This window comes from Arachis hypogaea, chromosome 19 (genome assembly GCF_003086295.3).
Source record: "Arachis hypogaea cultivar Tifrunner chromosome 19, arahy.Tifrunner.gnm2.J5K5, whole genome shotgun sequence".
In the NCBI taxonomy this organism is placed as follows: Eukaryota; Viridiplantae; Streptophyta; class Magnoliopsida; order Fabales; family Fabaceae; genus Arachis; species Arachis hypogaea.
The window spans coordinates 89,940,276-89,955,555 of record NC_092054.1 but is presented as its reverse complement, the minus strand read 5'-3'; the positions used below and the strand labels follow the sequence as shown (position 1 = coordinate 89,955,555).

General features: G+C 39.8%; 1 non-coding gene and 1 pseudogene across 1 annotated transcript; both read right to left on the bottom strand.

The window, feature by feature from the left end:
• Positions 1–3,106: 3,106 nt before the first annotated feature.
• Positions 3,107–3,208, bottom strand: LOC112781668 (small nucleolar RNA R71; annotated as a pseudogene).
• Positions 3,209–11,021: 7,813 nt separating this feature from the next.
• Positions 11,022–11,129, bottom strand: LOC112781998 (small nucleolar RNA R71). Its single transcript, XR_003192743.1, has one exon. It is a non-coding gene; the product is annotated as a small nucleolar RNA R71 (small nucleolar RNA).
• Between the last annotated feature and the right edge of the window lie 4,151 nt (positions 11,130–15,280).

The window sequence follows — 15,280 nt, the reverse complement described above, 5'->3', positions numbered from 1 at the left end:
AACAAAGGAAGCAAGGAAGAACCACGTTAATCTAATTAACGTAACTCCTAATGTGGAATGAGAGTAACTTGCAAAGTTAATGAGAAAAGTAATTGCCAATAACGCTCTCGAAGCCATCATTGCCCACGTTAAGAGTCATGTTAACTAAGTTAACGTGAACTCTAACGTGGAGGAAAGGAAATGGAGCCAACGTTAGTGACACTTACCTTTGTCACTAACGTTGGACCAAGCTCATAAGTGGCCACGTTAAGAGCCACGTTAACTTAGTTAACGTGGCCTCTAACATTAAGAAGTAAAGGGGAAGCCAACGTTAGTGACATTCAACCTTGTCACTAACGTTGGCCAAGTCACAATAAGCTACGTTAACTTCCACATTAACTAGGTTAACGTGGAAGCTAACGTGAAGAAAGTAGGTGATCGACAACGTTAGTGACACCAAACATTGTCACTAACGTTGGGATTAACCCACACAAGCCCCAATAAGCCACGTTAACTCCCACGTTAACCTAGTTAACATGGAAGCTAACGTGAAGAAGGAAGGTGATCGCCAACATTAGTGACACCTAACATTGTCACTAACGTTGGAAGGAGCCCACACAAGCCACAATGAACCACGTTAACTCCCACGTTAACTTAGTTAACGTGGAAGCTAACGTGAGGAGGAGAGATGATGAGCCAACGTTAGTGACATTCACCTTTGTCACTAACATTGGAGATGGCTAGCACAGCCACGTTAAAGGCCACGTTAACCTAGTTAACGTGGACTCTAACGTGGGAGCTAGGGGCACATTGGAACGTTAGTGACAAAGGTAAGTGTCACTAACGTTCTCGAAGGTTGGCAAGCCTACGTTAAGGAGCCACGTTAACTAAGTTAACGTGGACTCTAACGTAGGGAAGGAGGAGGCTTCTCAATGTTATTGGGAAAGGTAAGTCCCAATAACGTGTGCGAAGGACAAAGAGGCAACGTTAGTGGCAACGTTTGTGCCACTAACGTTGAGGTTAACGTGGCTCTTACTTGGGTGAGGAACGTCAGTGAAAAAGGTGATTGTCACTAACGTTTTCGAACCCATATTTTCACTGAAGGTTAACACCACTAACGTCCTGAGCTAAAGTCTCTGCCCACTTCACACTTTCTCTCTGCAAGTAAAGCCAAGCCCAATGAAGAAGATAACTGCTTCAAACTCAAGATCCAAAGGCCCATACCCAAGACTTGAAGAGCCAACTAGAATATCAGAAGAGTAGTATATATAGGAGTAGCTTTGAATTATTTTGGGAGTTGGAAATTATAGGGAGCCTCTTGGCATAGAACTACTCTCTATATTTTACTTTCTCTGCACTTCTAGTTTCATCATGTATTCTCCATCTTTGTTTTCATTTTCCAGAGCTATGAACAACTAAACCCCTTTCATTGGGTTAGGGAGCTCTGTTGTAATTTGATGGATCAATACTAGTTTTCATTATTCTTCTTCTATCTTTTCTCTTGATTTAACTTGAAAGCTTTCGATCTTCATCCAATTGGGTAGTTATCTTGGAAAAGAAGCTATTCAAACTTGGATCTCTTCTGAACCTTGAAAGAGGAATGAAGAGATCATGCTAGAAATGCTTTCTCATGCTGGACCAAATTGGGTTTGGATGGATATGTGACTATAATCCTCTCAATATTTGATTTGGGAAATGCATGTGGTATAATCAGTGACCATACTTCATCTCTTCTCATGAGCAATTGACCAAGAAATTGGCTATTGATCAAGATTTGAGAGATTGAATTACAAGGAATTGTAATTCGATCACTTAAGATTGCCAAGGAGATCAATGAGTGCATTGATTGAGGAAGAGATGAAAATAAAATTGATCCGGAGAATGCAACATCTCTTGAGCCCAATGAACTCCCCATTTCTGATCTTACCCATTCTCTTTAATTTCTGTCATTTACTTTTATGAGCAATTACCCCATTCCTATTTAAGATTCTGCAATTTACTTTCCGTCATCTACATTCAGCTCTTTATTTCTAGCATTTACTTTTCTATTATTTAATTTTCTGCCATTTAATTTTCTGCAATTCTCAACTCAAATTCTGATTCGCTCAACTAGAACATTCCTCTAATTAAAGTTGCTTGATCAATTAATCCCTGTGGGATTCGACCTCACTCTATTGTGAGTTTTTACTTGACGACAAATTCGGTACACTTGCCGAAGGAAATTTGTTATGAGACAAGTTTCCACGAGTATCAAGTTTATGGCGCCGTTGCCGGGGATTGATTGTGCATCAACAATGATTAAATTGGAGGGTAACTAGATTGAGCATTTTATTTTTGTTTGATTTAATTTTCTGTTTGAGTAATTTACTTTCAGTTTTAGTTAATTTCTTCTCTTCCTCCTACTTTTTCGTTTTTAGTTATTTACCATTCATTTCACTAACCCACTAACTGTTTGATATATTGCATCACTCATACTAACAGTCATTTTGACAGAAATACTTTCTGCATCTATTTTTCTTGCTTGTGCTTTGTTGGTTGTATGACAGGGAGAAGAAGCGGGGCTTCAACTTCCTTTGATTCTGAACCTGAGAGGACCTTCTTTAGATTAAGGAGGGAAGCAAGAGGAAAAAGAGTGGTTGGTGCCGAGGAAGAGGAGGAATACTTTGAACCAAACATGGAAGAAAACATGGAAAACCATCATGAAGAAGAGGCTCACAACCATGGCGGAGGAGGTCGAGCAAATGATGCTGGGGAGGATAGAAGAGTTTTAGGCTCTTACATCAATCCAAACCCAGGAAACTGTGGAAGTAGCATTCAAAAGCCAACCATCCATGCCAATAATTTTGAACTAAAACCACAGCTCATCACCCTTGTTCAGAACAACTGTTCGTTCGGAGGAGGTGTCCAAGAAGACCCCAATCAACATCTAACCACCTTCCTGAGAATATGTGACACAGTGAAGTCTAATGGTGTTCATTCTGATGCCTATAGACTGCTCTTATTTCCATTCTCACTCAAGGATAAGGCAGCCAAGTGGCTGGAGTCTTTCCCAAAGGAAAGCTTGACAACTTGGAAAGATGTGGTGAACAAATTCTTAGCAAGATTCTACCCTCCTCAATGAATCAATAGGCTGGGAGCTGAGGTCCAAACTTTCAGGCAACAAGATGGTGAGACTCTGTATGAAGCATGGGAGAGGTTTAAAGACCTAACAAGGAGGTGCCCCCCAGATATGTTCAATGAATGGGTGCAGCTGCACATTTTATATGAAGGGCTCTCTTATGAGTCAAAGAAGGCCGTAGACCATTCATCCGGAGGATCTTTGAACAAGAAAAAGACCATTGAGGAGGCCATAGATGTCATTGAAATTATAGCAGAGAATGACTACTTCTATGCTTCCGAAAGAGGGAACACGAGAGGAGTGATGGAGCTAAATAATGTAGATGCTCTACTGGCTCAGAACAAGCTCATTACCCAGCAGCTGGCTGACCTCACCATGAAGATGAAGAGGAACCAAGTAGCAGCAATCACTACTTCATCAACAACCCAAGAAGGAGTGAATGAAGAAGCAGAGGGTAGTCAGGAGCAAGCCAACTACATTGGAAATTCACCTAGGCAAAACCATGATCCATACTCTAAGACCTATAACCCTGGATGGAGGAATCACCCAAACTTTGGGTGGGGAAATCAACAAGACCAAGGCCTAGATCAAAGACGTTCAAATCCCAACAATAATGCAGCCCACCAACATTTCACATCTAGACCATATCAGCACCCACATAACCAACCCTCTCAAAACCTTTACCAAGGCCAAAATAACCCTCCTCATCCTTCTACCTCTAATCCCAATCTACCATTATTTGATGATAGACTCTCAAGGATTGAGAATCTACTTGAAGGCATAGGCAAAGAGATTTAAGACAACAAGGCATTCAAGGAGGAAGTGCAAGCCAATTTCAAGAACCAGGGAGACACAATCAAGAGGTTGGAATCCCAAGTGGGGTATCTCTCTTAGCAGATTCCCAAGTGACACAGAGAAGAATCCGAGAGGTGAAACAAAGAAAGTAAGATGGGAAGATTGCAAGATGGTCACTATAAGTGATAAGGAGACTGAGGACAAGCCAAACAAGTCGGCAGAACAACCTAGAGATACCTCAACAGAGAAAGAGGAAAAAGATCACCAAGAACCAGAACTTTCACAACAGGAGCTGCTGAGACTTTATGCACCCTTTCCCCAACGACTCAATGGTGCTGTTAAGAAGAGAATATACTCAAGATTTCTTGACTTGTTTGCATCTCTGCATGTCAACATACCATTCATCAAGACCATCCAACAAATGCCTGCATATATCAAGTATATGAAGGAACTGCTTCCCAGGAAAAGCTCACTCAAAGGAGGCCAAACTATAGAAATGAACAAGGAGTGCAGCGCCCTCATTCAACCAGAGTTGCCTACAAAAAGAAAGGACCCAGGGAGTTTTCACATCCCCTGTGCCATAGAAGAAACAATGTTTGATAGAGCACTCTGTGATTTGGGAGCAAGCATCAACTTAATGCCCTTATCCCTGGTGAAGAGGCTGCAGATAAATGAGATAATGCCCACAGATGTAGTCATCAGGCTAGCAGACAAAACTCAAAAACAAACAATAGGAGTGGTGGAAAATGTGTTGGTAAAGGTTGGGAAATACTTTCTTCCCACAGACTTTGTCATCCTGGACATGGAAGAGAGTCACACCCACCCAATCATATTGGGAAGACCATTCCTAGCTACAGCCAGAGCACTCATAGATGTCAAGCGAGGGGAGCTAATATTGAGGATCCATGATGAACGACTCAGCTTTAATGTCTTCAGACTCTCACAAGAAGCAGACCAAGAGAACAAAGAACCAAGCAAAGATTATAATGAGATACTGAAAGAAGAAGCAAGCACTGAAGCACAACCAGCCCATCTGGGAAAGCCCTTGCTTGATGAACAAGGAAATAAGCAGTTGTCACAGCTCAAGGAAAAGCTGGAGGAACCTAAACCACCAGAGACATGTGAAGACAACAACAAAATTCCCTTTGAAGAAGAAGTCACAAAGAGCAAGGCAACATCAAAAGGAACAAAGAAGAAGGTACCAAGGAGGTGGAGGAATAAGAAGATCCCTACCGAGGACTTCTCTCTAGGGGATAAAGTGATCTCAGCTTACTTCCCAGATATCCCCCCTGATCTCCCCACTGTACCATCTCAGTTACCTAAGGTCTTCACTATCAACAGAGTTCTCTACTTGGAACATGTAGAGATCATTGATACAACCAATGGATATAAGTCCAAGGCAAGAGGGGAGGACTTGAAGCATTATCAACCTCCCTGATGAAGGAGAAACGTCAAGCTAGTGGCGCTAAAGAAGCGCTTCATGGGAGGCAACCCATGTTTTATATGTTTTTAATAGTGAATAAGTCAATATTCATGAATTCCAACCCGAACTCGACAAACACTTGGTGAAATCCTTATTATGCAGTATATAGTGAAGAACAAGTTTGGTGTTCAAAGCATGCCAAGAAAGCATGGATGCAACTCAGAGCATGCTAGTCTTGGAGCTTTGAACAAAACTTTTTATCACAGTGCTCCAAACTAAGTTTGGTGTCACCCCAAGGTGCTACGAATATGCATATAAGGATACACAGTTAGTTAGTTAGTTGGTGTTTATGAATAAACAATCCAATCCTTTTTCTTTATTATTCTAGCCGTTAATTTTGAATTTTTATGATATTAATTTTTCTTAATTTTATAGGGAAAAGGAGAGGAGCATTGAAGGGGATTGATTGGACAATTAAATGAAAAAGGTTCGGCCACTCCATGAAGAGAAACTACACCCTTGTCTCAAGAAGGAATGCATTGGAAATTGTTGCCATGCAACATTGAAAAAAGGAGACCCTTGGAGACCGAACCAATAACCTTCATAAAGTGATGATCCTTATCCTTTCTCCATGCACAACCCCAACCGTCCATCAAGCAACCATTCCATCAATCCACACCCTCCACTCACTCATAATCTCCTTATATAAATGAGTCCTAGTGCATACTTAACCCTCACATTCAAATTCTCACTCTCCATACTTCACACTTTCGGCATCCAAAACCCCTTCATCACACCTCGTCTTAACCAACCAAATTCCTCATCTATCCTTACCTTCCAATCCCCTCACACAACAACTCAAATTCATGGCATCATCAAGCTCCAAGAGGCAAAAGAGGAAGGAACCAATGGAGAACATTCCTTTCGATGAGAAGAGATTCAAAACTGCCTTCCATGAACAAGAATTTGAAAGGATCAAGATCAAGAAGATACTGCCTGAGTTAACCTTCCAAATCAATGAGGACGAGTGGCCACAGATTGGGGAGAAAATTGAACAAAGAGGGTGGCAAAGGCTCACTAATCCAGAGGGGAAGATCAATGCAAACCTCATCAAAGAGTTCTATGCAAATGTGGTTAGAGAAGATAAAACCAGGGCCCCAACATTTAAAAGCTATGTAAGAGGAAAGGAGGTAGACTTCAGCCCAAATGATATAACAAGAACTCTTCACTTGAAATCACCACATTTTGATGAGCTCAGTTATCATGCAAGGATAAGTAAGAGCCCTGACAATGATGAGCTCACAGAAATCGTGACTGACATCTGTGTCATAGCAGCTGATTGGGAGAGGTATGCAGATGGAAGACCCCGGTTTAGCAAGAGGGAAGACCTTAGCCCGGAAGCCAAAGGGTGGTTTGAACTCGTAAGGAGGTCCATCCTCCCAGCTGAAAATAATTCAGAGGTCAATATTAATCGAGCGACTATGGTACATTGCCTAGTACAGGGTGGAGAAATCAATGTGCATGAACTCATAGCTGAGGGGATTCAAGAGACAGCTGAGAAGGCAGATTCGGGTGCCAGGCTTTGGTACCTGATGAGCGGATAATTTATACGCTTTTTGGCACTGTTTTTAGTATGTTTTTAGTAGAATCTGGTTACTTTTAGGGATGTTTTCATTAGTTTTTATGATAAATTCACATTTCTGGACTTTACTATGAGTTTGTGTATTTTTCTGTGATTTCAGGTATTTTCTGGCTGAAATTGAGGGACTTGAGCAAAAATCAGATTCAGAGGTTGAAGAAGGACTGCTGATGCTGTTGGATTCTGACATCCCTGTACTCAAAGTGGATTTTCTGGAGCTACAGAACTCAAAATGGCGCGCTTCCAATTGAGTTGGAAATTAGACATCTAGGGATTTTCAGAAATATATAATAGTCCATACTTTGGTCGAGTTTAGACGACGTAAAAGGGCGTTGAACGCCAGTTCTATGCTGCTGTCTGGAGTTAAACGCCAGAAACACGTCACAAGCCAGAGTTGAACGCCAGAAATACGTTACAAACTGGCGTTCAACTCCAAGATTGACCTCTACACGTGTAACATTCAAGCTCAGCCCAAGCACACACCAAGTGGGCCCCGGAAGTGGATTTATGCATCAATTACTTACTTCTGTAAACCCTAGTAACTAGTTTATTATAAATACGACTTTTTACTATTGTATTAGACATCTTTGATCAATTTTATGCTATCTTAGACTTTCATGGGGGCTGGCCATTCGGCCATGCCTGAACCATTATCACTTATGTATTTTCATACGGTAGAGTTTCTGCACTCTATAGATTAAGGTGTGGAGCTCTGCTGTTCCTCAAAGATTAATGCAAAGTACTATTGTTTTTCTATTCAATTCAACTTATTCCACTTCTAAGATATTCATTTGCACTTCAACCTGAATGTGATGAACGTGACAATCATCATCATTCCCCCACGAACACGTGCCTGACAACCACTTCTGTTCCACCTTAGATTGAATGAGTATCTCTTGGATCTCTTAATCAGAATCTTCGTGGTATAAGCTAGATTGATGGTGGCATTCATGAGAGTCCGGAAATTCTAAACCTTGTCTGTGGTATTCCGAGTAGGACTCTGGGATTGAATGACTGTGACGAACTTCAAACTCGCGAGTGCTGGGCGTAGTGACAGACGCAAAAGGAGGGTGAATCTTATTCCAGTATGATCGAGAACCTCAGATGATTAGCCGTGCTATGACAGAGCATTTGGACCATTTTCATAAGAGGATGGGATGCAGCTATTGACAAGGGTGATGCCTCCAGACGATTAGCCATGCAGTGACAGCGCATCGGACCATTTTCCAAAGAGGATAAAAAGTAGCCATTGACAACGGTGATGTCCTTACATAAAGCCAGCCATGGAAAGGAGTAAGATTGATTGGATGAAGACAGCAGGAAAGCAGAGGTTCAGAGGAACGAATGCATCCTATACGCTTATTTGAAATTCTCACCAATGATATACATAAGTATTTCTATCTTTATTTTCTGTTTATTTATTATTATTATTCGAAAACTCCATAACTATTTGATATTCGCCTGACTGAGATTTACAAGGTGACAATAGCTTGCTTCATACCAACAATCTCCGTGGGATCGACCCTTACTCACGTAAGGTTTATTACTTGGACGACCCAGTGCACATGCTGGTTAGTTGTATCGAAGTTGTGAATGAAAAATGATTTATTAAGACGTGCGTACAGAGTTTCTGGCGCCGTTTCCTGAGATCACAATTTCGTGCACCAAGTTTTTGGCACCTTCTCGGGGATTGTTCGAGTTTGAACAACTGACTGTTTATCTTGTTGCTCAGATTAGGTAATTTTCTTTTTGTTTTATTTTCAAAAATTTTTTCAAAAACCTTTCAAAAATTTCTCATATGTTTTCGAAAAAATAAATAAATAAATCTTTTCAAAAATATATTTTTCTTCAGAATTTTTAAGAATGAATTCTAGAGTTTCATGAAGCATGTTGAAGCCTGGCTGGCTGTAAAGCCATGTCTAATTCTTTTGGATAGGGGCTTCCAACCATCAGCATAGAGACAAGTTAATTGGAATGTCATCCGTGGCATGTCTGAGTTACATACTAAAGCTTGGCTGGCTATTAAGCCATGCCTAACCCTCGGATTGGAGCTTTAGACTAAGAATACAAGATTCCTGGAATTAATATTAAAAATTTTGGAATCCTTATTTTTCTTTTTCTAAATAATTTTCGAAAAATATAAAAAAAATAAAAAAAAATCATAAAAATCAAAAATATTTCATGTTTCTTGTTTGAGTCTTGAGTCAAGTTGAAAGTTGGTGTCAATTGCATATTCATCTTGCATTTTTCGAAAAATTCATGCATTCATAGTGTTCTTCATGATCTTCAAGTTGTTCTTGGTAAGTCTTCTTGTTTGATCTTGATGTTTTCATGTTTTGTGTCTTTTCTTGTTTTTCATATGCATTCTTGCATTCATAGTGTCTATACATGAAAAATTTTTAAGTTTGGTGTCTTGCAAGTTTTCTTTGCATTAAAAATTTTTCAAAAATAAGTTCTTGATGTTCATCTTGACATTCAAAGTGTTCTTGGTGTTCATCTTGACATTCATAGCATTCTTGCATGCATTCATTGTTTTGATCCAAAATTTTCATGCATTGAGTCTTTTTCATGTTTTTCCCTCTCATCATTAAAAATTCAAAAATAAAAAAAATATCTTTCCCTTTTTCACTCATAAATTTCGAAAATTTGAGTTGACTTTTTCAAAACTTTTTAAAATCTAGTTGTTTTTATGAGTCAAATCAATTTTTCAATTTAAAAATCTTATCTTTTTCAAAATCTTTTTCAAAAATCAAATCTTTTTCATTTTTCTTATTTATTTTCGAAAATTTAAAAAAATATTTTTCAAAAATATTTTTCTTATCTTTATCTCCTAATTTTCGAAAATAACATCATCAATTAAGGCTTTGATTCAAAAATTTCAAGTTTGTTACTTGCTTGTTAAGAAAGATTCAAACTTTGAGTTCTAGAATCATATCTTGTGATTTCTTATGAATCAAGTCATTAATTGTGATTTTAAAAATCAAATCTTTTTCAAAACTAATTTCAATCATATCTTTTCAAAAATATCTCTTTATCTTATCTCTTTCAAAATTTGATTTTAAAATATCCTTTCTAACTTCTTATCTTCTTATCTTTTCAAAATTGATTTTCAAATTTGTTTCAACTAACTAACTAACTTTTTGTTTGTTTCTTATCTTTTTCAAAACTACATAACTAACTCCCTCTCTCTCTAATTTTCGAAAATATCTTCCCTCTTTTTAAAATTTCTTTTTAATTAACTAATTATTTTAATTTTTGATTTTAATTCTCGAAAATTACTAACTTTTTTCAAAAACTATTTTCGAAAATCACTAACTCTTTTTCAAAAATTATTTTCGAAAATTCTCTCTCTCTCTCTCTTATCTCCTTCTATTTATTTATTCATCTACTAACACTTCATCTCACCCAAATTCAAACCCCCTCTTCCATCTGTGTTCGAATTTTTTTCTTCTTCTTTTCTTCTACTCACACAGGGACCTCTATATTGTGGTAAAAAGGAACCCCATTATTATTATTTTTCTGTCCCTCTTTTTCATATGAGTAGGAGCAAGGACAAGAACATTCTTGTTGAAGCAGATCCAGAACCTGAAAGGACTCTGAAGAGGAAACTAAGAAAAGCTAAATTACAACAATCCAGCAAGCACCTTTCAGAAATTTTTCGAACAAGAAGAGGAGATGGCAGCCGAAAATAATAATAATGCAAGGAGGATGCTTGGTGACTTTACTGCACCTAATTCCAATTTACATGGAAGAAGCATCTCCATTCCTGCCATTGGAGCAAACAATTTTGAGCTTAAACCTCAGTTTCTCTGATGCAGCAGAACTGCAAGTTTCATGGACTTCCATCTGAAGATCCTTTTCAGTTCTTAACTAAATTCTTGCAGATCTGTGATACTGTTAAGACTACTGGAGTAGATCCTAAAGTCTACAGGCTCATGTTTTTCCCTTTTGCTGTAAGAGACAGAGCTAGAGTATGGTTGGACTCTCAACCTAAGGATAGCCTGAACTCTTGGGATAAACTAGTCAAGGCTTTCTTAGCCAAGTTCTTTCCTCCTCAAAAGCTGAGTAAGCTTAGAGTGGATGTTCAGACCTTCAGACAGAAAGAAGGTGAATCCCTCTATGAAGCTTGGGAGAGATATAAAGGACTGACCAAAAAATGTCCTTCTGACATGCTTTCAGAATGGACCATCCTGGATATATTCTATGATGGTCTGTCTGAATTGGCTAAAATGTCATTGGATACTTCTGTAGGTGGATCCATTCACCTAAAGAAAACGCCTGCAGAAGCTCAAGAACTCATTGACATGGTTGCTAATAACCAGTTCATGTACACTTCTGAGAGGAATCCTATGAGTAATGGGACGCCTATGAAGAAGGGAGTTCTTGAAATTGATACTCTGAATGCCATACTGGCTCAGAATAAAATATTGACTCAGCAATAGTAGAGGTGAATAGTAGAAGCTGTATCCAACAGTACTCAAGAGGCATCTTCTGAAGAAGAAGCTTATGATCCTGAAAATCCTGCAATAGTAGAGGTGAATTACATGGGTGAACCTTATGGAAACACCTATAACCCCTCATGGAGAAATCACCCAAATCTCTCATGGAAGGATCAACAAAAGCCTCAACAAGGCTTTAATAATGGTGGAAGAAACAGGTTTAACAATAATAAACCTTTTCCATCATCCACTCAGCAACAGACAGAGAACTCTGAACAAAATACCTCTAGTTTAGCAAACTTAGTCTCTGATCTATCTAAGGCCACTGTGAGTTTCATGAATGAAACAAGGTCCTCCATTAGAAATTTGGAAGTACAAGTAGGCCAGCTGAGTAAAAGGATCACTGAAATCCCTCCTAGTACTCTCCCAAGCAATACAAAAGAAAATCCAAAAGGAGAGTGCAAGGCCATTGATATAGCAATCAAGGCCGAACTCACAAGAGAGGAGGAAGACGTGAATCCCAAGGAGGAAGACCTCCTGGGACGTCCAGTGATCAATAAGGAGTTTCCCTCTAAGGAACCAAAGGAATCTAAGACTCATCTAGAGAACATAGAGATTCCATTGAACCTCCTTATGCCATTCATGAGCTCTGATGAGTATTCCTCTTCTGAAGAGAATGAGGATGTTACTAAAAAGCAAACTGCCAAGTTTCTTGGTGCAATCATGAAGCTGAATGCTAAATTATTTGGTATTGAGACTTGGGAAGATGAACCTCCCTTGTTCACCAATGAACTAAGTGATCTGGATCAACTGAGATTGCCTCAGAAGAAACAGGATCCTAGAAAGTTCCTAGTACCTTGTACCGTAGGCACCATGATCTTTGAAAAGGCTCTGTGTGACCTTGGTTCAGGGATAAACCTCATGCCCCTCTCTGTAATAGAGAAACTGGGAATCTTTGGGGTGCAAGCTACTAAAATCTCATTAGAGATGGCAGACAATTCAAGAAAACAGGCTTATGGACAAGTAGAGGACGTGTTAGTAAAGGTTGAAGGCATTTACATCCCTGCTGATTTCATAATCCTTGATAATGGGAAGGATGAGGATGAATCCATCATCCTTGGAAGACCTTTCCGAGCCACAGCAAAAGCTGTGATTGATGTTGACAGAGGTGAATTAGTCCTTCAATTGAATGAGGACTCCCTTGTGTTTACAACTTAAGGTTACCCTTCTGTAAACATGGAAAAGAGGCACAGTAAGCTTCTCTCAAAACAGAGTCAACCAGAGCCCCCACAGTCAAACTCTAAGTTTGGTGTTGGGAGGCCACAACCAAACTCTAAGTTTGGTGTTGAACTCCCACATCCAAACTCTAAGTTTGGTGTTGGGAAGTCTCAACAATGCTCTGAACATCTGTGAGGCTCCATGAGAGCCCACTGTCAAGCTATTGACATTAAAGAAGCGCTTGTTAGGAGGCAACCCAATTTTTATTTATCTAATTTTATTTTTCTTATTCTTTCATGTTTTATTAGGTTCATGATCATGTGGAGTCATAAAATAAATATAAAAATTGAAAACAGAATAAAAAACAGCAGAAGAAAAATCACACCCTGGAGGAAGACCTTACTGGCGTTTAAACGCCAGTAAGAAGCATCTGGCTGGCGTTCAACGCCAGAACAGAGCATGGTTTTGGTGCTGAATGCCCAAAATGGGCAGCATCTGGGCGTTTGAACGCCAGAATTGCACCATGGAGAAGAGCTGGCGCTGAACGCCCAGAACAAGCATGGTTCTGGCGTTCAACGCCAGAAATGGGCAACAAATGGGCATTCAACGCCCAGAACAAGCACCAATCTGGCGCTGAACGCCCAGAGTTTAGTGCAAGGGCATTTTGCATGCCTAATTTGGTGCAAGGTTGTAAATCCTTGAACACCTCAGGATCTATGGACCCCACAGGATCACCTCAGGATCTGCGGACCCCACAGGATCCCCACCTACCTCCACTCACTTCTTCTCACCCCTCTTTCACACAATCCCATAAACACTCTTCCCCAAAACTCTTCACCAATCACCTCAATCTCTCTTCCCTATAACCACTTCACCACTCACATCCATCCACTCTTCCCCATAAACCTACCTCATAAACCCCACCTACCTTCAAAATTCAAAATCATTTTCCCACCCAAAACCCACCCTTATGGCCGAACCTTACCCCCCCCACTCCTTCACTATATAAAGCCCTCCATTCTTCTTCATTTTCACACAACACAACCCTCTCTTCCCCTTCTTGGCCGAATACACCCCTCCCCCCTCTCCTCCATATTTTCTTCTTCTTCTTCATCTATTCTTTCTTCTCTTGCTCGAGGGCGAGCAATATTCTAAGTTTGGTGTGGTAAAAGCATAAACTTTTTGTTTTTCCATTACCATTGATGGCACCCAAGACCGGAGAATCCTCTAGAAAAGGGAAAGGGAAGACAAAAGCTTCCACCTCCGAGTCATGGGAGATGGAAAGATTCATCTCCAAAGCTCATCAAGACCACTTCTATGATGTTGTGGTCAAGAAGAAGGTGATCCCCGAGGTCCCTTTCAAGCTCAAGAAGAATGAGTATCCGGAGATTCGACATGAAATCCAAAGAAGAGGTTGGGAAGTTCTAACAAACCCCATCCAACAAGTCGGCATCCTAATGGTTCAAGAGTTCTATGCCAATGCATGGATCACTAGGAACCATGATCAAAGTAAGAACCCAAACCCAAAGAATTATATTACAATGGTTCGGGGGAAATACTTAGATTTTAGTCCGAAAAATGTGAGGTTGGCGTTTAACTTGCCTATGATGCAAGGAGATGCACGCCCCTACACTAGAAGGGTCAACTTTAATCAAAGGTTGGACCAAGTCCTCATGGACATATGTGTGGAAGGAGCTCAATGGAAGATTGACTCCAAAGGCAAGCCGGTTCAATTAAGAAGACTGGACCTCAAGCCTGTGGCTAGAGGATGGTTGGAGTTCATCCAATGCTCCATCATCCCCACTAGCAACCGATCTGAAGTTACTGTGGATCGGGCCATCATGATTCATAGCATCATGATTGGAGAGGAAGTAGAAGTTCATGAAGTCATCTCCCTTGAATTCTAAAAAATAGCCGAAAAGCCCTCTCCTGGGGCAAGGCTAGCTGTTCCTCATCTTATTTGCCATCTATGTTACTCAGCTGGAGCTTTCATAGAAGGAGACATTCCCATTGAGGAAGAGAAGCCCATCACTAAGAAAAGGATGGAGCAAGCAAGAGAGCCCATTCATGGATCTCAAGAGACGCATGAAGCTCATCACCATGAGATCCCAGAGATGCCTCAAATGCATTTTCCTCTACAAAACTATTGGGAGCAAATCAACACCTCCCTAGGAGAATTAAGTTCCAACATGGGACAATTAAGGGTGGAACATCAAGAGCACTCCATCATCCTTCATGAAATAAGAGAAGATCAAAAAGAAATGAGGGAGGAGCAACAAAGACAAGGAAGAGACATAGAAGATCTCAAGGACATCATTTGTTCCTCAAGAAGGAAACGCCACCATCACTAAGGTGGACTCATTCCTTGTTCTTACATTCTCTGTTTTTCGTTTTCTCTATGTTAAGTGCTTATCCATGTTTGTGTCTTCATTACATGATCATTAGTATTTAGTAACTTTGTCTTAAAGTTATGAATGTCCTATGAATCCATCACCTCTCTTAAATGAAAATTGTTTTAATTCAAAAGAACAAGAAGTACATGAGTTTCGAATTTATCCTTGAACTTAGTTTAATTATATTGATGTGGTGACAATACTTTTTGTTTTTGAATGAATGCTTGAACAGTGCATATGTCTTTTGAAGTTGTTGTTTAATAATGTTAAATATGT